This window comes from Rutidosis leptorrhynchoides, chromosome 7, assembly GCF_046630445.1.
Source record: "Rutidosis leptorrhynchoides isolate AG116_Rl617_1_P2 chromosome 7, CSIRO_AGI_Rlap_v1, whole genome shotgun sequence".
Taxonomy (NCBI): domain Eukaryota; kingdom Viridiplantae; phylum Streptophyta; class Magnoliopsida; order Asterales; family Asteraceae; genus Rutidosis; species Rutidosis leptorrhynchoides.
This window is the reverse complement of record NC_092339.1, coordinates 107,154,090-107,164,116: the sequence shown is the minus strand read 5'-3', so window position 1 is coordinate 107,164,116 and position 10,027 is coordinate 107,154,090.

The following is a 10,027-nucleotide window of genomic DNA, read 5'->3' as shown; positions in this document are numbered from 1 at the left end:
ATAAAATTACAAAAATATGAGTAATCATTCATGACTTATTTACATGAAAACAAAATTACATATCCTTTATATCTAATCCATACACCAACGACCAAAAACACCTACAAACACTTTCATTCTTCAATTTTCTTCATCTAATTGATCTCTCTCAAGTTCTATCTTCAAGTTCTGAGTGTTCTTCATATATTCTACAAGTTCTAGTTACATAAAATCAAGAATACTTTCAAGTTTGCTAGCTCACTTCCAATCTTGTAAGGTGATCATCCAACCTCAAGAAATCTTTGTTTCTTACAGTAGGTTATCATTCTAATACAAGGTAATAATCATATTCAAACTTTGGTTCAATTTCTATAACTATAACAATCTTATTTCAAGTGATGATCTTACTTGAACTTGTTTTCGTGTCATGATTCTGCTTCAAGAACTTCGAGCCATCCAAGGATCCGTTGAAGCTAGATCCATTTTTCTATTTTCCAGTAGGTTTATCCAAGGAACTTAAGGTAGTAATGATGTTCATAACATCATTTGATTCATACATATAAAGCTATCTTATTCGAAGGTTTAAACTTGTAATCACTAGAACATAGTTTAGTTAATTCTAAAATTGTTAAACAAAAGTTAATCCTTCTAACTTAACTTTTAAAATCAACTAAACACATGTTATATATCTATATGATATGCTAACTTAATGATTTAAAACCTGGAAACACGAAAAACACCGTAAAACCGGATTTACGCCGTCGTAGTAACACCGCGGGCTGTTTTGGGTTAGTTAATTAAAAACTATGATAAACTTTGATTTAAAAGTTGTTATTCTGAGAAAATGATTTTTATTATGAACATGAAACTATATCCAAAAATTATGGTTAAACTCAAAGTGGAAGTATGTTTTCTAAAATGGTCATCTAGACGTCGTTCTTTCGACTGAAATGACTACCTTTACAAAAAACGACTTGTAACTTATTTTTCTGACTATAAACCTATACTTTTTCTGTTTAGATTCATAAAATAGAGTTCAATATGAAACCATAGCAATTTGATTCACTCAAAACGGATTTAAAATGAAGAAGTTATGGGTAAAACAAGATTGGATAATTTTTCTCATTTTAGCTACGTGAAAATTGGTAACAAATCTATTCCAACCATAACTTAATCAACTTGTATTGTATATTATGTAATCTTGAGATACCATAGACACGTATACAATGTTTCGACCTATCATGTCGACACATCTATATATATATTTCGGAACAACCATAGACACTCTATATGTGAATGTTGGAGTTAGCTATACAGGGTTGAGGTTGATTCCAAAATATATATAGTTTGAGTTGTGATCAATACTGAGATACGTATACACTGGGTCGTGGATTGATTCAAGATAATATTTATCGATTTATTTCTGTACATCTAACTGTGGACAACTAGTTGTAGGTTACTAACGAGGACAGCTGACTTAATAAACTTAAAACATCAAAATATATTAAAAGTGTTGTAAATATATTTTGAACATACTTTGATATATATGTATATATTGTTATAGGTTCGTGAATCAACCAGTGGCCAAGTCTTACTTCCCGACGAAGTAGAAATCTGTGAAAGTGAGTTATAGTCCCACTTTTAAAATCTAATATTTTTTGGGATGAGAATACATGCAGGTTTTATAAATGATTTACAAAATAGACACAAGTACGTGAAACTACATTCTATGGTTGACTTATCGAGATCAAATATGCCCCTTTTTATTAAGTCTGGTAATCTAAGAATTAGGGAACATACACCCTAATTGACGCGAATCCTAAAGATAGATCTATTGGGCCTAACAAACCCCATCCAAAGTACCGGATGCTTTAGTACTTCGAAATTTATATCATATCCGAAGGGTGTCCCGGAATGATGGGGATATTCTTATATATGCATCTTGTTAATGTCGGTTACCAGGTGTTCACCATATGAATGATTTTTATCTCTATGTATGGGATGTATATTGAAATATGAAATCTTGTGGTCTATTATTATGATTTGATATATATAGGTTAAACCTATAACTCACCAACATTTTTGTTGACGTTTTAAGCATGTTTATTCTCAGGTGATTATTAAGAGCTTCCGCTGTCGCATACTTAAATAAGGACGAGATTTGGAGTCCATGCTTGTATGATATTGTGTAAAAACTGCATTCAAGAAACTTATTTTGTTGTAACATATTTGTATTGTAAACCATTATGTAATGGTCGTGTGTAAACAGGATATTTTAGATTATCATTATTTGATAATCTACGTAAAGCTTTTTAAACCTTTATTGATGAAATAAAGGTTATGGTTTGTTTTAAAATGAATGCAGTCTTTGAAAAACGTCTCATATAGAGGTCAAAACCTCGCAACGAAATCAATTAATATGGAACGTTTTTAATCAATAAGAACGGGACCCGTTCATATACATTATAAACGATTCACAATAGTTGATTACATTGCGAGGTATTTGACCTCTATATGATACATTTTACAAACATTGCATTCGTTTTTAAAAGACAATCTTTCTTTACATAAAAAATTGACAGGCATGCATACCATTTCATAATATCCACTATCCAACTATAAATTGATTTAATAATAATCTTTGATGAACTCAATGACTCGAATGCAACGTTCTTCGAAATATGCTATGAAAGACTCCAAGTAATATCTTTAAAATGAGCAAATGCACAGCGGAAGATTTCTTTAACACCTGAGAATAAACATGCTTTAAAGTATCAACCAAAAGGTTGGTGAGTTCATTAGTTTATCATAATCATTTATTTCCATCATTTTAATAGACCACAAGAATTTCATTTCCAGTTCTCATAAATATACATCGCATGCATAGAGACAAAAAATAATCATTCATATGGTGAACACCTGGTAACCGACATTAACTAGATACATATAAGAATATCCCCTATCATTCCGGGATCCTCCTTCGGACATGATATAATTTCGAAATACTAAAGCATCCGGTACTTTGGATGGGGTTTGTTAGGCCCAATAGATCTATCTTTAGGATTCGCGTCAATTAGGGTGTCTGTTCCCTAATTCTTAGATTACCAGACTTAATAAAAAGGGACATATTCGATTTCGATCATTCAACCATATAATGTAGTTTCAATTACTTGTGTCTATTTCGTAAAACAGTTATAAAAACAGCGCATGTATTCTTAGTCCCAAAAATATATATTGTGAAAGCATTTAAAAAGGGAATAATGAAACTCACCATACTGTATTTCGTAGTAAAAATACATATAACGTCATTGAACAAGTGCAAGGTTGGCCTCGGATTCACGAACCTAAATTAATTATATATATTTATGTGTTGGTCAATATTTGTCTAACAAATTAGGTCAAGTCATAGTGTACCACAATCCTAATGCTCGAGACTAATATGCAAAAGTCAACAAACGTAAATTTGACTCAAAATAATTTCCAAAATGTATACATGATTAATATATAGTTTAAATATCGTCGTTTTATATTTTTAAATATTTTTAAAAGATTTATTAGAGTAAATAATATAATTTATTTATTAATAAATAAAATTTTATATTATATTTATATAATAAAATATACTTTTATATATATTAAGTAATAAAATTTATAGGGTTCATTTAATATTATAAAGATAATATGATAGGTATTATTAAAGTAAGTTATTACACGTAGTAAAATATGTTTGTATCAAATATTTATTTGATAAAATAATATCTATAATGATAGTAAGTAAAAGTTGTATTATTCTGTAATAATAATTATTATTATAAAAATATCAATATTTATAATTACTAAGATGACATTATGATAAAACGATAATTCTAATTATGATAACTTTAATATTTACGATAATTTTTAATATTATCTTTAAAATAATAATTCTATTTAAAATAATAATTCTATTTAAAATAATAATAATAATGATATTTTATAGTAACAATGACATTTCTATTAAAATGATAATTTTTGTTAAAATGATAGTTTTAATACTAACGATAATTTTAATAATAATAGTAATGATAAAAATAATAAGAACGATAATTTTATCTAAATCAATATCTTATAATATTTTAATTTCATCATGATACTCTTACCCATTATTTCCTAATCGTTTCGTTTAATAGCTTTTAATCGTCTTTTATATCGTGTTCGTAATAATGATAATAATAGTAATCAAAATAATTAGGTGTTACAAATATTTGTTTTAATTACACTAATATTAATAATGATAGTTACTATAACATTATTAACGATAATACTAATAATTATCTTAATGATAATATAGTAATAATAATAATAGCAATAACAATAACCATTTTTAAATAATGATATATATATTAATAATGATAATAATAATAATAATAATACCAATAATAATAATAATAATAATAATAATAATAATAATAATAATAATAATAATAATAATAATAATAATAATAATAATAATAATAATAATAATAATAATTGGATAATAATAATAATACTAATTATAACTTTAACGATAATAACGATAGTAATAATAATAAAAAATAACAATTTTTAATGATAAATCCTTTTATTGATAAAGATAATAATAATAATAATAATAATAATAATAATAATAATAATAATAATAAGATAAAACTAGAACGACGATAATAACGACGATAATAATAATCATTTTTAATAATAATACAAAAATTTGATGGACTATAACTTCAAATCCGTTTATCGAAATCATTTGATATCTAAATGAAAAGTTCTTAATTTTTCGCTAGCTTTCCAACGACATGCATATCTTATACCTTATCTCAGTCACATATATAACTAAAGCATGAAATATAGCACACAATAACTGTCTAAATTATATATATTTATATGTTGGTCAATATCTGTCTAACAATTTAGGTCAAGTCGTAGTGTATCACAATCCTAATGCTCGAGATCGATATTCAAAAATTAACAAAAGTCAGTTTGACTCAAAATGATCTCCAAAATTTTATACATGTTTGTTATATAACTTAAATGTAGTCGTTTTAAATGTATTTATCAAATTTTACCAAAGTAAATAATAAAAGTCACTTATTAATAAAAATTTATATTAAAATATATATATGATAAAAAGATACTTTTATATATCTTAAATAATAAAATTTATAAAATTCACTTAATATCGTAAAATTATAGTGGTATGTATTATTAATGTAATCATATTACGTATGATAAAAATATCTTTGTATCACATATTTATTTGATAAAATAATATTGATAATAATAATAAGTAAAAGTTGTATTATTTTATAATATTAATAATAATAATAATAATAATAATAATAATAATAATAATAATAATAATAATAATAATAATAATAATTATTATTATTATTATTATTATTATTATTATTATTATTATTATTATTATTATTATTATTATTATTATTATTATTATTATTCTTCTACTAATAATAATAACAACAATAATATTTATGTTTACTAACGATGATATTTATAAAATGGTAATTCTAATTATGATCATTTTAACAATAATGATACTTATTAATATTAACTGTAATATTAATAATATTTTATTTAAGAATAATAATTCTATTCAAAAAGATAACTTTTAATAATAATAATATTACTAAAATAATGAAATTTTATAATAAAAATAATCATTTTAATAAAAATAATAGGGTTAATATTAACTTATACTTTTAATAGTAATAACAATAATGAAAACAATATTTTTTTCTTAAATCCATATCTTACAATATTTTAATTTCATCATGATACTCATACCCATTATTTCCTAATCGATTTGTCTAATAACTTTTAGTTCTCTTTATATCGTATTCATAATAATGATAATAATAATAATTATAATAATTAGATGATACTAATATTAGTTTTAATGATAATGATACGAATAATAATAAATATTATAATAATATTAATGATAATACTAATAATAATAATAATAATAATAATAATAATAATAATAATAATAATAATAATAATAATAATAATAATAATAATAATAATAATAATAATAATAATAATAATAATAATAATAATAATAATATTAACAATAACCTTAATAACAATAACGATAGTAATAATAATAACAATAACAATTTTTAATGGTAATATTTATACTAATAATGATAATGATAATAATAATAATAAATATAATAATAATTAGATAATAATAACGACGATAATAACGACGATAGTAATAATAATTATTTTAACAATAATACTTATAATTATAGATAATTCAATTGACTATATCTTTTAATCCGTTCATCGAAATCATACGCTTTCTAAATGAAAAGTTATTAATTTTTCGCCACCTTTCCAACGACATGCATATCATATATCTTATCTCAGTAGCATATGTATTTACTTCATGACTATCATAAACTATTTAACGACGATATTAAACACATAAGCATGCATAATCATATATACTCGAGCACTAGTCAGGGATACACTATTAATATATGAAAGATAAAATATGAGTGCTCACGTATCAATATTGTGATTCAATATTGCAGGAGAGTATGTAGACGCGACGGGGATGATAAATACTAGGTTGACCTCATGAGAATACCCTCGACCCATACCCATAACCTCCATAGCTATAGCCCATAATTTCCTTAGCTTTATCACGCTCATAAAAATCCGTTTTGAAAATAATGCACTCATGACCTCGTCGTAGTATTTTATGTATAAATATTAATAATAATAATACTCCTAAATAATATTAATAAGATTAATAATAATAATAATAATAAATAACTAAAATATGTAATACGGAGTAATGTTAGAGAATGAGAGAGATTTGAGAATGGATTTAGCTGGAACCAGACATCGAGCATTATATAGACGTTTCCTCCACCTACCCCTCTCATTTACAACTCACCATGTTACGTTGATATTTATATTATATATATATATATATATATATATATATATATATATATATATATATATATATATATATATATATATATATATATATATATATATATATATATATATTAATATTAAGTCTTTAGAATTAATTAAATATTATATTATATTCTCGTGCCTAGTTGACTTATAAATTTAGTTCTAATGACTCATACGCTGTCACTCGACTTATGTCTTGGTTCCGGTTTCTCGAACGTATTTTCGTACGCTTAGAAAACTAACACTTTACGTTACGCGACGTGTACCTTTTACAAAAATTAGACTTAAACGTCGATGAATCATATTATAAGAAATGTAACTTATATATTTGAGGGTTGTGGTAATTTGCTTCTATAAATCAGTGGCTCGTTGTTTATCAAAATGTATTATTTTAAATCAGAACGTTTTATGACTAAGTTAAAATATTTAGATATATATGTTTTTATTTAGAATTATATTTTTATACATAATATATATATTTGAAATATTTATCTAATGATATAATATTTGACTTTTCAGAAATAATTATATTTCAAAGATTATTATATCTAATCGTTTAAATAATAGAATTTTATTATGTCGTATAACGTTTACGTTTTTGAAACACTATATATATATCCTTATAATATAAAGCTTAAATTCAGCTAATTCTATATAATCAATCTACCTTTATAAATATCAGATTACAATAATTCAGTTTTTGAAATCGTTTTCTTACTTTTGAAAATAGGTCATTCGAATATTATGAAATCCAGTTCTCCACTAAATTTTGTCTAACCTTCGTCAATTGACACATTTGTTCTTACATGTAAATCTCTTTACCAATTATTCCGAATACCGTTAAAAATGAAATAATCTCTTTAATCATAGTGGACCTCACAACAGAGACCCATACTCATAACACAATGTAACAAATAACTCAATCATTTGATATTGTCTTTTAATTCCGTTGATAACAATATCGAAACAAATACGTTCATGTAAAGTATTATACATCCAATACTTTGTTAACGTTTTCAATTCATAATAATACTTTCATTACTATTTTCATATCAACCAAACAGTTAAATGTTTTATTAATATTTCTTAATTTAATAATCATGCATATGTATATATTCATACATATCAATTTACACATAATTGTTCGTGAATCATCGAGAGCAATCGAAGGGTGAATGAATATATGAACACAGTTCAAAGTTTTTGAGATTTCAACATTACAGACTTTGCTTATCGTGTCGGAAACATATAAAGATTAAGTTTAAATTTGATCGGAAATTTTCGGGTTGTCACACCGGAAGTTGGAGCAGATCCTGTAATAGAATCTTTTCCGACAGCATCGTCGGACAAACGTTGTTGGTTACAAAGGGGTGGAAATTGGGTTTTTGAAAGAGAGAATGAAGGTAAGGAAATTGGAGCTGGTGGAAGCATTTAAGGGAGTGTAAAAGAGAGGTAGTTAGGGAATAGAATGGAAAAAATGGGTGGTGGAGGTGGTGGTGAAGGGTGGATTACGGTGGAGTTAATGGGGAAGGACACCCAAATTTGAATTTTTGGTCATCTTGTTATTCCCGAGGTTGAGAGAAAGATAGCTAAATTGTTTCTTTATACACATTTATATACAGACATGCAAATAAGCATATATAAATTCTCGCAATGACCGAAAAAAACATAACATCAAAGATATAGTTAGGAGCGCAGATGATAACTTATCAACTTATCTACTCAGATGCCATTTTTGCAAAAGTCGAAAAATCAACCGAGCTCCATTATGGCTACGATTGAAGAGATTAACATAAATGACTTTAGTCAATATATTGGTTGACTACTACTTCTCAATATTAGACCACTCACTACGGTCCTCAACAGACCATTTTTGTTGTCGATCAACGACCACAACGGACTCTATACGGGCGTTGTGGTCGCACTCGTTTTATCATTGTCAGGGCAAACCACCGTGGGTACAACAGAAAAATTGGCGGTGTGGCATGATTCTATTGGTTGAAGCCTTTGACCATGAATTCAAAATGTTTCTATTGAATTTAAAAAAATAATAATAATTTAGTTTATCCTATATAAATAAACACACTCCATTTCGTATATAAAGTTTTCATTGATGTGCATTATGAAGGTAGAGCTGAGTATAACTGGAGGTCATATGTTGATGGGGGAAAAAATCATTTGAAGATGTCGACGTTTTTGACTTTGATTGGTCAAAGTTGAAAGAGTACCTCAAAAAAGAAACATCGTATGTATTTAGGGATATTGTGTATTTCGACGAACATAAGAATGTGTTGATGTTTCTGTTTACGGATGAGCAATGAGATGCGCAAAAAGAGTGAGCCAAGACACGGCCTTGTCGAATTGAGTTGTATCTTGTAAACTTGAGCCAATCAATTTATAATCGGGCGCCATCCGATTCGAGTTCTCTCGAGTCAGGCTATGTGAGCCAAGACTCGTTTGACGGAATATATTAAATTTGTTTTATCTAATCGTATTATTAAATTTTAGGACTTTAAATTATGTCTTTTTAAATTTTAGGACGTTTTTAACGTATTTTAGGACTTTAAATTATATATTTTTTTAGGATTTAAATTTATAAAATTTGTGTGTTTTTTATTTATATTTAATAATTTTTTAAATAAAATATCTATATCTATTATTTATTTAATTTAAAAAAAATGCCACATCAGCACCTTCAACAAAACAATGGCACAACAATACATTTTACCATAGCGCCTCCTCAATCTCACAACCATGATACGTCAGTAAAAAATTCCTACCACAACACCACAACAAAATGGCCTACCGTAGTGAATGGTTTTAGACAATATTGTGAAATAAACGCCAAATAACAAATAGAATTTTTTATTGCTTATTGCTTATACATATAATGATCGACATTTTTTTTCTTAAAAAACAAAATAACATGTAATAGATTCAAATATTAAGAAGTACAACTGATATAAAAGAAAATTTAACCTAGGCAAACAAGCCAATGATGTTCATTACTCCCTCCGTCCCAAATCTATTGTCCCCAGACAAAAACACGTAGTTTTAGAAAATTTCACTA